General features: G+C 47.9%; 1 protein-coding gene across 1 annotated transcript in view; it reads left to right on the plus strand.

Annotated features, from left to right (window-relative positions):
* The window catches only part of DNAH17 (dynein axonemal heavy chain 17), an 8024690-nt gene that overhangs the window by 409400 nt on the left and 7599664 nt on the right, over nucleotides 1-15626 (plus strand). The window lies entirely within an intron of this gene.

The following is a 15626-nucleotide window of genomic DNA, read 5'->3' on the forward strand; positions in this document are numbered from 1 at the left end:
CTTTAGAAGATCCCCTTAAAAGAAAGTGGTACTTTCTATTGCCATGCCCTCTCTTTGCTTATAGAGAAGTCCCTCAGAAGGGAGTAGGTTATTCTCCCTTTGAACTTCTTTATGGCCATCCAGTCAGAGGTCCATTGGCCCTGATTAAGGAGGGGTTGGAGAGTGCTCCTTCCCCCAAGCCAGTCGGAGTGAATGACTATGTGATAGGTCTCTGGAGGAGAATGTCACACATGATGGCAGAAGCTAGTGATAACCTGAAAGCTGGGCAAGATTTGGTCAAGCATTGGCATGACCAAAAGGCTAACATAGTTGAGTTCACTCAAGACCAGCTAGTTCTAGTTATGATCTCCACAAGGCAGAGGGCCTTGCAAGATAAATGGATGGGACCCTTCAAGGTTGTGGGTAAACTTGGAGAGTTGAACTATCTGGTGGACTTGGGCAATCCCAAGGAGGCTCCCAGAGTCTTCCACACCAACCGACTAAAGGCGTATGTCTCCAGCCCTGACGTAGGAGCCTTGCTTCTAGCTTCAACAGAAGAGGAAGAAGAGAGTGAAGCTCTCCCTGATCTCCTCAGTGGCTTACCCCTGGATGAAAAGATTGAAGGAGTAAATCTCTCTTCAAATCTGACACCTGAGCAACAAGAAGAGTGCAAATCTATGTTAAATCAGTTTGCCTCCTTGTTCTCACTTTCACCAGGTTTGACCCCTTGGGACCAGCATGATATACTCACTGGTGACTGTCTGCCAGTCAAAAGCAGAGGATATAGAATGTCAGAAAATGTAAGGACCCACATCAAAGGGGAGGTCAAGACGATTCTTGATCTCGGGGTAATAGAGCCCTCTACTAGTCCATGGTCTACCCCAGTTGTGTTAGTACCAAAGGCAGGATCCAAAGAATTGAGATTATGTGTGGATTATAGAGCGCTTAATGCAGTCACCAAGACTGATGCCCACCCTTTGCCAAGGACAGATGAGTTGGTGGATAAACTTGGTGCAGCCAAGTTCCTCAGCACATTTGACCTTAAGTCAGGCTATTGGCAAATAGCCCTGACAGACCATGCCAAGGAGAAGACTGCATTTTCTACCCCAGTTGGATTATACCAATTTAAGGTTATGCCTTTTGGATTGAAAAATGCACCTACAACATTCCAAAGGATGGTAAATCAGGTTCTGGCTGGGATGGAGGACTTCTGCATGGCATACTTGGATGACATTGCAGTATTCAGCCAATCCTGGGAAGAGCATGTTAACCACCTAGGCCTGCAGGCTCTTGGACAGGCCAATCTGCCCATAAAGGCAAGTAAATGCCAGATTGGTCAGAGTAAGGTGGTCTACTTTGGGCATGAGGTAGGAGGTGGAGAAATAAGGCCTTTGCTCAGTAAGATTGAAGCTGTGCAAAATTAGACAACACCTACTACTCAAACTCAGGTGAGAGCCTTCCTAGGCCTCACTGGGTATTACAGAAATTTCATAGAGAACTATGGGACCATAGCTTCTCCACTGAATGTAATCTCCTCTCCAAAATTCCCTAAGAAGGTCAAATGGAATGTGGAGTGCAATCAGGCCTTTGAAAACCTGAAGAAAGCTCTATGCCAAGCACCAGTATTGAGAGCTCCTGACTACCACCAAACTTTCTTTGTGCAGACAGATGCTTCTAATGTAGGTATAGGTGCAGTCCTTAGCCAACTGGATGAGAAAGGTAGGGAACACCCCATTTGCTTCATCAGCAGAAAGCTGAAGGATCCTGAGACAAGGTGGGCAACAATTGAAAGAGAATGTTTTGCTATTGTGTGGGCACTGAAGAAGTTTAGGTCATACTTGTATGGTTCTACTTTTGTCATTCAGACTGACAACCAACCCTTGAGATGGCTGATGCAAATGAAGGGGAAAAACCCAAAACTACTGAGATGGTCAATCTGCCTGCAAGGGTTTGATTTCACCATTGTGCACAGGTCAGGGTGTCACCACCAAAATGCTGATGGTCTCTCTAGGATGTATGTCATCGACTAGAGGTCTGAGATTCATCCAGGAGTGGATTACATCCTCCTGTCCCTTATTCTCGGGGTGGGGGGGGGCGAGTGTTAGAGGGAATTCTCTGTTAAGGCTAATTTCCCAAACCTAGTGAGTCCCCCAGCAGCTTTGCTGGATTTTTGGGGTTTATTTTTTTCTCCTGATAAGAGTGAGACTCTTTTTCTCCCACTCTTAGACATGATTTGAGATATCCTTTGGCTTTGTAATGTGTTTTATGGGCTATGGGGTCTTTTACTCCATAGGGTTTCATGTGGTTTTTGGCAAGTGTGTTACACAGCACCCTCAGTGCAGTAACACAGGGGTGTCATAGTGACCCTCAAACATAGACTCCATACCCTGGGACTGACTACTGTCTCCCAGGGCATGTAAAGTCACCATTGACTTTACTAGTCTTAAATTGGGAACAGAACCAGTACAAACCATCATATTGTGGAAGTACTGGTAGGGGTAATTAGATTGCCCCTGGGTCTGTTTTTCGAGGGGGCACTGTACAGTCCCCCTCATCGAGTTTCTGGCTGGTGGCAGTGGTTACTACGCGAAATATCCTTAAGAATATTTACTATGGGATTTTCCCATTCATTTTAAACGCACCACTTTTTGGTGCAATGTTAAAGATACCGCCGGGTTATTTATTTAATATTTATTCCCCGGTTGGGTGTTTTTGCCAAGACTCGGTTTTAAAATGGCGTTTGTGTTCGCCTCTGTAACTCCAACCCAAGTCGAGCCCTTTATTCCACTTTTTGGCGGGCTTCTCCACAGAAGCCGCCAAAAGTGGTGCGACTCTGTCTGGTTCTACAGGATGTGTGGGAGGGGGGTTTAGGCACCCTGGACTAAGTTGCCTCGGCAACTCAAGTCGCACTGTTTTATGATTGGCCCAGTGGTGAGCCGCCCGGCTCACCACTTTGCATGTTTGAGTGACAGCTAGGACTGATGAATGGGGGTTTTCTGCATAAAAGCAGGGCTTTGGGGAATGGAACTTCAGACGTCACCACAGGACCAAAGAATCCGAAGAGGGAGAAGCTGAGCCGACCTGCAACGACGAAACCACCGGTGGAGCCCTGCTGAACCGACTCACCACTTCTTCCAATGACAGAGGAGATCTTCATCCTGAAGAGTCTTCTTCCTTTGACTGGTGGGGATAACCAGTTTGCCCGCCTTTTCGTCTTCCCGGATCATCTCGTGGCCGCCTTGCCTGTGCCATGCACCCCGGTTACCAGGATACCACGTTTTACCACTACAGTGAATAAAAGGGTAGTACCTTTTAACCGGAGAACTCCGCGGCTGTGTTCTTCCCTGGCAGTGCAACGACCTTCAGCTTTCCTCCACGTCGAGATCATCTCTTCCTCTGGACGACGCCGCGACTTGCACCCGCTGCCAGGAACAACTGCCCCCGCTGGAGGATTCTCTCCACTTTCAAGGTAATGTGTCCGCCTGGCCTCCCTCGCAACGGTCTGTGTGGGGTGTCTCTTAAATCCTCAACTTACCACTAGGGTTGGCCCTAGGCTGGCTAACTGAACTTTTCTGAGCTGAACTAATTCCTTTTTGGACTCCCTGCAAGACTTTTCAAGCCGTTTTGACTGTGTGATCTTGGGCGCTTTGGTGTTCTACTCTCTCCATGAGGGAGCCTGGTCTCTGAACCTTTTGCTCACAAGTAGACTTTGGGCCTCATTACACGGTAGGCGGTAGGGATTTAACGTTACCGGTAATGGAATACCGGTAACGTTAAATCCCCATGCGGATCACGACCCGGCTCACCGATATTAGTGGCACCGCTAAGTAGGCTGCCACTAATAGCGGCCAGTCTGCATGCACGCTACCCACCATCCCGTAAATAGCGCTATGCCGCCAATAGCACACTATCACGAGTCAAGCGGCCATGCTAATAGCGGCATGGTAAAGCACCTAAAACCCCTTATCGCCATGGCTCTAATACTGCCATCGCGAACCACCCGCTAATAGAACTGAGCAGTGTTCCCACCTGCCACAGGTGGTCAAAATCAGCAAGCATAGGTGGAGGCAATGGAGACTGTGGCAGCTCAAAAGGAGCACACCACACCCCTTCCCACACCAAGATGGTTCCAATATTGGCAGCATTACATGGCCTGGAGGACCTCATTGTAGTGCAACTGCAACAACAACAGGCAGCACAAAGGAGACGCAGGAGGAGGAGGAGGAGGAGGGCAAGACAGGCACAGCAAGCACCACCACGGCACCCAGTCATACCACAGAGTCACCCACCAATCCCCAGGATCAGAGCCAGTCCATTTAACCTAACCCCTGAGCAGATACACACCCTGTACCTTTTGGTCAGGGCTACCATCACCAGCATCGTGGACTTGATCCACGACGACATTTTGAGCCTCATAGACATCATAACTGCCAATCCCCCCGCTACTGAAGGTGGTGAGTTTGCTGCACTTCCTGGCAACAGGCACCTACCAGCACACAGTGGGACAGATGCATGGCATCTCACAACCAGTATTCTCCCGCACGCTGAACCAGGTACTCGATGCCCTCCTGAAGCATGCACCTGAACACATATCCATGCCACAGACTGCCCAGGAGATTGCAAACACAAAAGTTGGCTTCTATTCACTGGCAGGCATCCCAAGTTGCATCGGGGCCATCGACTGTACCCATGTGGAATTGGTGGTCCCACATCACAATGAAGTAGTCTACCGAAACAGGAAGCAATTCCACTCTATCAATGTCCAAATGGTATGTGACGCCAACAAGATAATCACACATTGCTGTGCACGATTTCCCGGATCAACCCGTAATTCCATGGTCCTGCGGAACTCAACTATCCCACGCTACATGGAGCAACACACCGAACAACGTTCGTGGCTACTTGGTGAGTAGCAGGGCAAGCACATGGCAATGTGACTGGGGGGGGTGGAGAGATACGTACTCCAACTGGGTGTGAAGGGGGGAGAGATACGTACTCCAACTGGATGTGAAGGGGGGAGAGATACGTACTCCAACTGGGTGTGAAGGGGGGGGGAGAGAGATACTTACTCCAACTGGGTCTGAAGGGGGGGGAGATACGTACTCCAACTGGGTGTGAAGGGGGGGAGAGATATGTACCCCATCTGGGTGTGAAGGGGGGGAGAGATACGTACTCCAACTGGGTGTGAAGGGGGGAGCGATGCGTATTCCAACTGGGTGTGAAGGGGGGGAGAGATACGTACTCCAACTGGGTGTGATTGGGGGGAGATCTACGTACTCCAACTGGGTGTGAAGGGGGGGGAGAGATACGTACTCCAACTGGGTGCGAAGGGGGGAGAGATACATACTCCAACTGGGGGTGAAGGGGGGGGAGAGATACGTACTCCAACTGGGTGTGAAGGGGGGGAGAGATACATATTCCAACTGGGTGTAGCCTGTCGTATGTGGGCAAAATGCACATACAGACGTACGGCAATGTCCATCTGGGAAGGCGGCAAAGTACTTGAGATGAACCGACATGCAAGTATAGGCTACACAACACAGATGGCATTCCAGGTCTAGTAACATTAAACATCCATCCACATACAAATTGCACAACATTCCATGCCACAAAAAACAAAAATTCCACACATGCCATCAAGATTGCATCCTGAATTAGTCCAGCACAACATCAATAATGCAATGTGCCCTATAATGCATGCAAAGGGATCACCACTAGCCATAGCATTTCCCCATGCACCTATTCCACCACTGAAGAGATGTCTCTCTGCATGGCAACATCAATGTTGGAATGGCATTACACCAGCAGTGTGGAAACATATCTGCCTGGGCCCAGGGACACTGAAGACCTTGCATCACCCAGGACATGTCAATTACTGTTTGAGGCATCAATGTGGCATGTCTACTTGCAGGGTCAACCTCCCCCTTGCATGTTGCTGTCACCCAGACCATCTCCATGTATGCTGTCAATTGTGTACTTGAATCACAATGCAATATCAATTTGTGTGATATGAACAGGCCGCTCTTGAGGTGAACAGTGACAGGACCCCGTTCCTTCCCCCACACAGGTGATGCGGCTATCCCCTGAAGACCTGGCTCCTCACACCTGTACGGAACCCACAGAACAGGCACGAGGAGGAATACAATCATGCACATACCCGTACCTGCATCGTGATCGAGCAGACTTTTGGCCTTTTGAAGTCACGGTTTAAGTGCATTAGCAGGTCTGGCGGTGCTCTCCTGTATGGCCATGAGAAGGTGGGCAAGATCACCACGGTATGTGTCATGCTGCACAATATGTGTATCAGACGGACTGTGCCACTGCCCCCTGAGGTTGAAATGGAAGCACCTGATGAGGATGATGATGGTGATGAGGACGGAGGTGATGGGGATGCAGGTCTTGCAAGAGGGGATGTGCAGGAGGGACGTGCTGTGAGACAGCATCTGATCAACCAAATATTCTGAGGAACATGTTTACGTACTGTCACATGGATATGGGTATCAATGCACTGGTGTATGTTTGGGAGCATGCAATGGACCCTGTCGTCAATAAAGTACACATACACAATGAAGATGTCCAAGCCTGTGTTTTGATCATAAACCAGTGTATTGAGAAACAGAAAGGTGTAGAAGTGCAAGTAACAAAACATCCCACCCCCCTACCCCCAACCCCCCACAACAGATCCATAACACCCTACCCCCCAACCCCCACAACAGACCCATAACACCCTACCCCCCACCCCCCACCCCCCACCAACAGTCCCTCATGTGTCTGGCATGTTTGCCCTGGCCAATGCACACAGAGAAATCTCCATTGGCACCCTATTTGCCATTGTCTTTTGCAGCATCTTGGGGACGGTCAGTCGTGCGCCTGGTGGTGCGTGTAGAACGCCGGAGGGGGCTTGTCTGTCTCGACCCCGAAGATGATGATGGGGCAGACTGGGCTGGCTGTGAAAAGTGGCGGTCCATGGTGTCGGCCATGCGAACAAGGACCTCCCTGAGCATTGCTATCTCGTTGCATAGCCTGTCGGTGTTTGCATCCATTCTCTCAGTGGAGTGCCTCACCGTCTCCACAATGTTCTCCCTGAGTATGGCAGCCTCCTCGACATGCTGGCCAACCAGCACAGTCAGCTCATGTTGTCACTCCAGGATGGTGGTCAGTTGGGGGGCAGTGCTGGGTGACCGTGCACTGGATGCTGTGCCCTCTGATGCACCCACTGCAGCAGGTGAAGGTAACATGGGGGACATAATTGCTGGGTAGTTGTCCTCAACAGTCACATCAGACCCAGGGGTCTGGGTTGGGTTGGCTCTGGGATTCTAGGGGGGCTTGGGGTGTGCATCACCATAGGCTCCACTAGGGTGTCCTCTGGATCGGATAGAGGGGCAGTGGCGGCTGTCTCACCAGCGGAGCTTGCCGCAGCTGATGGTGGGCCCTCTGTGGCTGGCATTGGTGCAAGTGGGTTCTCCACCGGTGGTGGGGCTGCAGTTTCTGGTGCAGCTACTACTGCCCTGGCAGTGGCACTGTGGCGATGTTTTCTGCTCGTCAGGTGTGGCCCTCCCCCCTTGCCCCTGGATGTTGTTGGGGTGTCCTCCGTCTCCTGTGCCCTTGGCCTCTTGCACATAGCTGGTGCCTGGGATGCATCAGTGGCATCCTCACCATCTGTATGTGAGCCTGTCAGGGACGAGAAGGGGGATGGCATTGGTTGCGTTTCAATATACTTAATGCAGATTACATAAATGAAGCAGTTGTGGCCATTGGGACTTAGTAGTTGTGGGTGCAGGTGATGTGCCAGTTCAGTGCCTCATCCATGCATGGTTGTGTTTGGAAATTGTCTCTGGTGAGGTGTGCATGTGTGTGTGTTTGGGTCTGACACTGACATGGTGAGGGATGGATGCATGTGTAGATGTGTGTCCATGCATGAGAGGAGTCTGTGCTCACATATGGGGGGGACAGTACATTCACATCGCATCCTGTCATGTGTACACTCACCTCCATCTGAAGTGGTACCCACGCCAAACTCCATGCTGCCCACTCCTTCAATGGATTCAACGGCAATCAGGTTTGAACATGTCTCCTCCCATTCCTTCATTCGGATTGGTGAACCATCTTCACCGGCACTGGCAATGCAATGGTTTTCAGCCACGATGCCCCTCACCCGCAGTCTGAGGTCGCCCCACCTCTTCCTGCATTCTCGCACAGTGCGCGTGCTGGCGCCTACAGCACTGACTTTGACAGCTACCTCCTCCCAGATGGCTTTTTTTTTCAATAAGGTTGGCTGGCGCATGTCATTAGCAAACACTACCTCGGCATTCTCAGCCAGGGTCTGTGTTAGCATGTTCAGTTCCTCTGGCGTATATTTCTCCTTGCGCTGCCTGTCGGAGGTTTTTTTTAGTGCCTTGGGCATGATGCAGGTGTCCCAGATGATTTTGCACTGCTCACAACTCGAAACAGGTCCTGGGGCAGAGGATGGCAATGGATTGTGTTTTTAAAGATGGCCGCCGTGCTCTTTCCCGTTCCTGTGCGATGACGCTATTTCCGGTTCCACAATTTAACGATCACCGCTAATAGCGGTGACCGCTATTTGCATGAAGCGCGAGGGCGGAGGTGCTATCTGCACTTTCGTGGAAGCCAGTAAGGGACTTTTAGGGGACTTTACCGGCATGGCGGTAGGGTCATTAACGGCATGGCGCTATGCTCGTGTCCGCGTACTCGTGATCGTGCGCTATTAGCGCCCTCTTGCAAGGGTGGACACGTTAATAGTGCCATGCTGCTAATTTGCGGTTTTTACCGCACAACGTGTAATGAGGCCCTTTGACTTTCCTGCCTTGCTGGGTGCTTCTAAAGTATTGTGTTGTGTGCTTTTCCTAATTTCTGCCTTTTCCCTCCCTTTTTCTTAACTTATTGGAGTGCCATCTTTAGTTAAGCGCTCATCTCTGTCTGGAAATAAGTGGTGTTAACTAAGACTTGTTTAATAAGAAATAAGGGATGTATATATATTAATAGTGACTGTGTTTTTGAACTTGCTTACAATAATAGTGCTGGAGTGTTTCTAAGTGTGTCTTTTAATAAATAATTATATACTTTGATACCAAAGCTCTGGTCAGTGTTTGCTTGTACTACTGTATCTTGGTACCTATCTTGTATACTCTGTATACTGTCTAACTCTTCTTGAGAGAAGTCTGGCTGCTCAGCCACAGCTACCAGGTAAATCTGGGTGGTACAGACTGCTACCAATTGGGGTTACTGCCAAAACCTGTAGTCTTAAGCCTTTTTCAGTGGTCCCTAAGGGAACTGCACAGGTTTCTGCCTAACATCCGGAAGGTCCAGTGTCCAGCGCTGGGATTACCGGCAAAAGTGTTTCTGCTTACTTGTAATTTTCTGGTATGTTAAAAGTGCTGGTAAACGGAATTACCGGCACTTTTAACGTTTACTGGCAAACGCGTAATATACCCCCAATGTCTGAAGCCTCACATGTATACTCTGCATATTGGTCTTTAATCAGATCAATATGCTTTCTTTTTCTCGGAGGTGAGCATCTGTGCTAGGAATGCTCCTGAATTTTGACCTTTCCGTATTGCCTCACGAGATGAGACCTGCGCTCCCCTCCGCATCCACTTGCGCTGTGCAGAACGGCGTATCATGACCGGCTGCAGTGGACGACATCTGACCAGCAGGGAGCCCAGCTTGACTTCCCCACACTAATATGGAGCCACTACTGCATTCAAAGATGACCGACGCAATCACCGACTCCTGAGAGTAAGAACCAACAGAGCCTCGCCAGCCCAACATCTCAACCAGGACCCTTCTACGCCGTCCTGATTGGCCCAAGCCTAAACCAGCCTGTGATCCGCGCTGGCCTCCTCCAAGGATTCCCTCATAATGTCCTTGACACCTGTCTGGGCATGCCCATACTTGGACAGACACCCAACCACCAAAGTGCACCCCCACATGTCACCTGCACTACTCAACTCTGCTGGAGGCTCCCACACACCCTCCACTTTGCAAGAACTACCTGGGCCCCAACAGTACCTCTGTCTCAAGACAGCACGGTCCGTCCAAGGTAATCCTACTACCACCGCAACTAGCAGCAGCCCAGAACGCTCTTGGGCAACCATCACTGCATGAAATGCCCTTTTCCTACCTCCTACTGATGCTCAGACCCAACTCGGCCCCACTCATCCCTATCAACTAACCATCAGTCCAGCCATCATTTGTCATCTGCAACCACAGACAAGAGATCTTTTTGACCACTAGATGAAATCTCTCCACACTCTAGATAACTTACACTGCCGCCTGCCACTCACTTCCTCCCAAGACGCCTACTCTACTAAAAAAACGTGAATCCTACAGAGTTCCTGCCGGCACACCCTCTCCCTCCTGCATGTAAGATCTTCAGTCAGCCAGCTCCAGGCCTGCTAAATCAGACATTACTAAAACAAAAACAAGAAACTGCTGCCAAGTGGTTAACTTATTCAAAACCTTATTAGATAAACCTATAATTTAAACAATGCTTCAGTCAAACCAAAATATGTGGGTGCCAGAGGAAACACAAAGACCATAATGAGTATGCATTAAACATAGAAGGTATTGTTTTACTAATAGTTTATACCATGGAATGAAAAAATAATACATAATATTTCAAAAAAAGTAAAAACCAAATTACAAATTTCAGTACTCAACATATAATGGCTAGTGTTTGAGATATGCGTCTACAGTAAAAGAAGATACTGTGATCGCCCACTAGTGAAAATAATAGAATAGGTAATTTGTAAAAAGGTGCAAGAGACCCAGTTCTTTAAACAGATGTGAAGACCTAGAGGCCAACACGGAATATGACAAGAGGAAAAAGAAAACCAGAGGGTCCAGTAAGCTTATATACATATAAATATTCACTCTCTTGTTAAGAACCTCAAGAGTCATGCGTTTGGTTTCAACGGACCGTGTCTGACATTTTTTCCGTTGAAAAGTATAGTGAAATCAAGATTTTCAACCAAAAACACTAACTGTTGTGTTTGGTCGGACAGAGTTTTTCCTAGAACATAGTCCAAAGCATTAGTGTGTGTGTGTGTCATTCTGTACATTCTAGAAAACCAATTGTTGAGTGTGAACAATGCACATCCCAATTAGGCAGTATTTTCAGTCTTGCAATTGTATGCCGGAGAGGGTCTGCTGATGCAACAGGGGGCAGACAGACACTTGAGAGAAGAGGGCTGTCCGCTGATTGCAAAGTTGGGCCAACAAACCGGACCGCAGATGAGCCCCCGTAGAGGTCGCGTTTCGGCGGCAGTATGATAGTAAGGGCCGCCTTCGCCAGGACTTGATTTGAAGACCTTGTGAATCACATGTAAAAAGAAAAACAATCTTAGGGCTGTGTGTATGTTCTGGCATCTGGAGGTACAAATCTAAAACAGCAAGGAACTATTTATTAATATATTTTTTGTGGTAAACATCAGAGCTGCTCAAGGTAAAAAGGGGGGGCTTACCAAGAGAGTCTGTAATCCCCTTTTCTCACAAATGGACAACAACGGGCACATGAGTCGCCGTGGCTGCCTGACTCATGTAAAATGCTAGTGGAGAGGAGTGCGGTGCTCCTTTGGGTGTTCCTTAGTGTTTCCAAACAGAGGGAGCCTCAAATAAACTATTGGGCTTCATGCTGTGTATGAAAGAAGGGATAATGAATAATGGAGCTGAGAAATGTGAAATGTGTCCTGCTGGGTCATGTCGAGCAGCCAGATAGTGTAGCTGGAAAACCCAGAGAGAGTCTTACCTGAGCGTGTCCCCGTCCGGTGTTGGAGTGGGGGAGAGAAGAGATTGAAAAATTGGAAAGCCAGCATCAGACGATCAAAGGGTGCACTCGACTATCTGCATTATCACTGTTCGTCATATGCGTCACTTGGATGCGGTTCTATACGTTCATCAAGAGCGCTGTATAAATCACTAGGGTAGCCGCGAGGAAGAAAACAGAAAACACACAGAGAGGGGGGATAAGTGGACGTGGGTATAGGAAAAATATATACGCAATACGCGTCTACTTCTCTATGGTGTGTGCTACTCAAATGTGCGATCAGATTGTAAAACGGATACTGCTTGACTTACCTGAGTCATACAGTATTTGTGTGTGGTCAAACAGTGCAAATCTCATTGCAAATAGAAGTCCTGGAGCTCTTAGTGTAGCCGCGCAGCGGTGGCACTGGAAAATAAGGAGCCTGTGCCGTGAAGGAGCAGGCGCGGCTGCTGCTAGAGCATTCGTGTTGTCAAGGATACCCCAGCCATTTTTCCCCATTACTGGGAGACGGCTGAATTCTGCGGCAGTCAAAGGGTAGGGTGTATCAGTGGAACCACCAATCACGGCGGGGCTCTCCCGAGTGGTAAAGAGGTGTGTTATAGCCAGCCAATCCGTTGCATGCATCGGAAGTAGGCTGTGCGTAGTCACACGCTGGCTGAGCAGAACCCTGCAGTTTGAAAGAATGGTGTTACTTGGCAACGCCAAAGCATATTGTATATTATGGCAGCCTGTGTCAAAAAACAAGAGAGTTAAGCTGCAGACTCGGTTCAAAGTAAAGCGGGATGTGTAGGCACAAGGCAAAATGTTGCTTCAAAAGCCAAAAAACGTCAATTGTTTGCATGGGATACACTATTAGTAAACAATTATGTTGGCAGACGCAGCCCTGAAATTGGGAATGGGGAGTGCGCTCAAAGAAAATTGGAGACAATATTTACAGTAACCCGTATAGTTGGATGTGGAACCAAACTGCCCAGGGAGAGACAAAGGGTTGGCACACACGGCCCCTGAATGGATGTCCTGCTGGATGGAACACAGGGTTTGTGTTGGAATGGAACATGTCTCGCTGACAGTCCCCATACGGTTATGTGACACTCATCTTAGTGTCACCAGCATGTAATGCCTGCAAGTAATGTTACTTGCTATGACATAGTGGTAGAGAAGATGAATATCCATATGTCTAGAGGCTTGAATCTTGAAAATTGGTGTGTGCAGGTCAATGAAGCTTAAGTTCGGGGAGGAACTGCTCATTAAGTCCATGGTAGAATGTATCCATCCATCTACACTCAAGGTCCAATAGGCGGCCTTGTATATTGGGAACCATCTAACTCTTTCAAGCACCTACCATATCAAGTCATTGGGTGTATGGCGGTTCTCTAGGTAATTATCCACAAGATGGGATGTCAGATTCTTGTATCTGATCCTCGACCGGTGTTCTGATGTTCTAAGGCCAACATTGCACATAGTCTGGCCCACATGCTGGAGCCTGCATGGGCACTCCACGCAATAAACAACCTGGTTTGATTTGCAATTGTTTAGATGTTTTAATGTCCAGGTTGCATGTCCAATTGAAATTTACTTGATTTTTTTCGTGAATTGACACACACAGCACAAAACACATGGGTATTGTCCCGTTGTGGTGCAGAGGTTCCACAGATCTACCCGGAGAGCCTCGTTTTCTTCAAATAAGGAGTGAACCATTTGCGCCCTAAGATTTTGTGATCTATTGAGAGCAAACCGAGGCTCCGGTTCATTCGGTATGTTCAACCTGGCCAAAGGCCAATATTTGCGAATTATTTTTTTAATTTCGAAAAGTATGATAACACACGTGAGTCTGTCTTTCTTGTTCTGTTGCTGATGCTCTTTCGGGGTAAGTAAAATGTCACAGTTTGTAAATCTGACCCGTGTTTTATACTGTGATATTAATTTATTCAGATAACCTCGGTGGCATCTCACACCGAGGGTTGTGGCATTGTAGTAAAAATCATCAAGGATGTGCAATTCCTTCGTATTCTTAAAAATTGCCCATACAGTAAATTCTCCTTTATATGATTGGGATGATTACTCGTGAAGTTTAAAAGTGTGTTCCGGTCAGTTGGTTCCAAAAAAGATTGCATGTAAGTTTCCACTCATGGTGACTGATCTTAAGATCCAAGAAGTGTATAGTGGAGTTATCATAGTCCATAGTAAATTGTATGTCTCTATTACAAGTATTTAACCCGGTGAAAAAAGCTTTGTGGGAATCTTCACTACCCTCCCAGATGAGAATGACGTCATCAATGTAACGTTACCACTGTTTGATGTTTTGCAACCAGGAATTGAGTTCACTTGAAATGTACTTCTTTTCAAAAGTAGCCATAAATAGAATGGCTAAGCTGGGGGCGAAGGTAGCACCCATAGCAGTGCCTTTAGTTTGCCTATAGTACTGGTTATCAAATGTAAAGAAATGTTTGCAAAGGGCCAGAGTCATTAACTCAATGATGAATGGAGGGGGGACCTGTGATTGTAAATTGGTCTCTGTAAGGTGTTCGTAAACACAGTCAATGGTGGCTAGCTGGGGAATACTAGTATATAAGGACTTTATGTCCATGGTGACTAGGTATTGGATGGTAGGGTCAAAGGCAACATTTTCAAAACTTGTATACTGTGTGTGGTGTCCCTTAGGTAAGATTCAGTCACTGTGCTCATGGGTTTCAGAAAATAATCCACAAACGTGCACAGAGGTTCCAATATGGAGTCACAGCCTGAAAATATAGAACTGCCTGGTGGACTCAGGGCATCCTTATGTATTTTAGGTAGGGCGTACAGACACAGGGTTCTAGCTTGTGATGTGCTAAGAAAAGTTGCCTCTTTGTCTGTGATCCAACCCCGTTCCAAAGCGAAGGCCACCATTTCTGAGATTTCCAATTGTATCTCCTTAGTAAGGTCTTCTTGAGGGGCCTGTAACTTTCTCTGTCATCCAGTAGAAGCATGACCATGCTAATGTATTGATTGTTAGGCATGATGACAATTCCTCCCCCTTTATTGGCTGGTTTAATCACCAGATCCCGATTTTCTGGTAGTCGTTTTAAGGCATCTCTCCCTCTCTTCCTTAGCGAGATTCTGATGCATTCTCAGTTTCTTACTGCTAAGTTTCTAGATATCACTCAAAATACACTTCTCAAAAGTTAGTAAGTCACTGGTAATTTGGTTATCTGAGGGGTCAAAGGAGGATTTAGGATGAAGTCCAGTATCAGGTACAGTTTCCCCTTCCACCCTATCCTGAAAAAACGTGCAGAGACTAACTGTACGTAAAAACCGCTGTACCTCAAGCTTCATGTTATTCCAATCTGTGCGTATGCTGGGCACGAACGAAAGTCCTTTAGACAGGAGCGAGACCTGAGCTGGAGTAGACCTCACACCAGCTCAGGTCTCGGTCCTGTCTGAAGGACTTTCGTTCGTGCCCACCATAGGCACAGATTGGTATAAAATGGAGCTTGAGGTACGGCGAGACCTGGACCAAGACCTGAGCTAGAGTAGACCTCACGTCAGCTCAGGTCTCGGTCTTGTCTAAAGCCAATTTAATGAAATGTGCATATTTCACCTTGATATGCTAATTTCTGGTCACATCACATCCCATTGTGATTGTTGATGAGTCCCCCCACTTTAATTTTTAGGACTTGACCCCTGAGCCTGGGGCTCATGGATTACCCGGGCTGCTGCTGGTGTATGATGCCCAGCGCTCAAGTCCACTGCCCATAGGGAGAGCCTCTCGTGCCTCGTTCTCTCCTCCTCTAACAATTGTTAGTCCTAACTTATTTTTCTAAAGTTCTTTCCAGTCCATTCCTTGGGCAATGGGAGATTGTGTCCATTGTTCTTTGGAAAG

Source organism: Ambystoma mexicanum, chromosome 3q, assembly GCF_040938575.1.
Source record: "Ambystoma mexicanum isolate Mex_15411 chromosome 3q, UKY_AmexF1_1, whole genome shotgun sequence".
NCBI classification, from domain to species: domain Eukaryota; kingdom Metazoa; phylum Chordata; class Amphibia; order Caudata; family Ambystomatidae; genus Ambystoma; species Ambystoma mexicanum.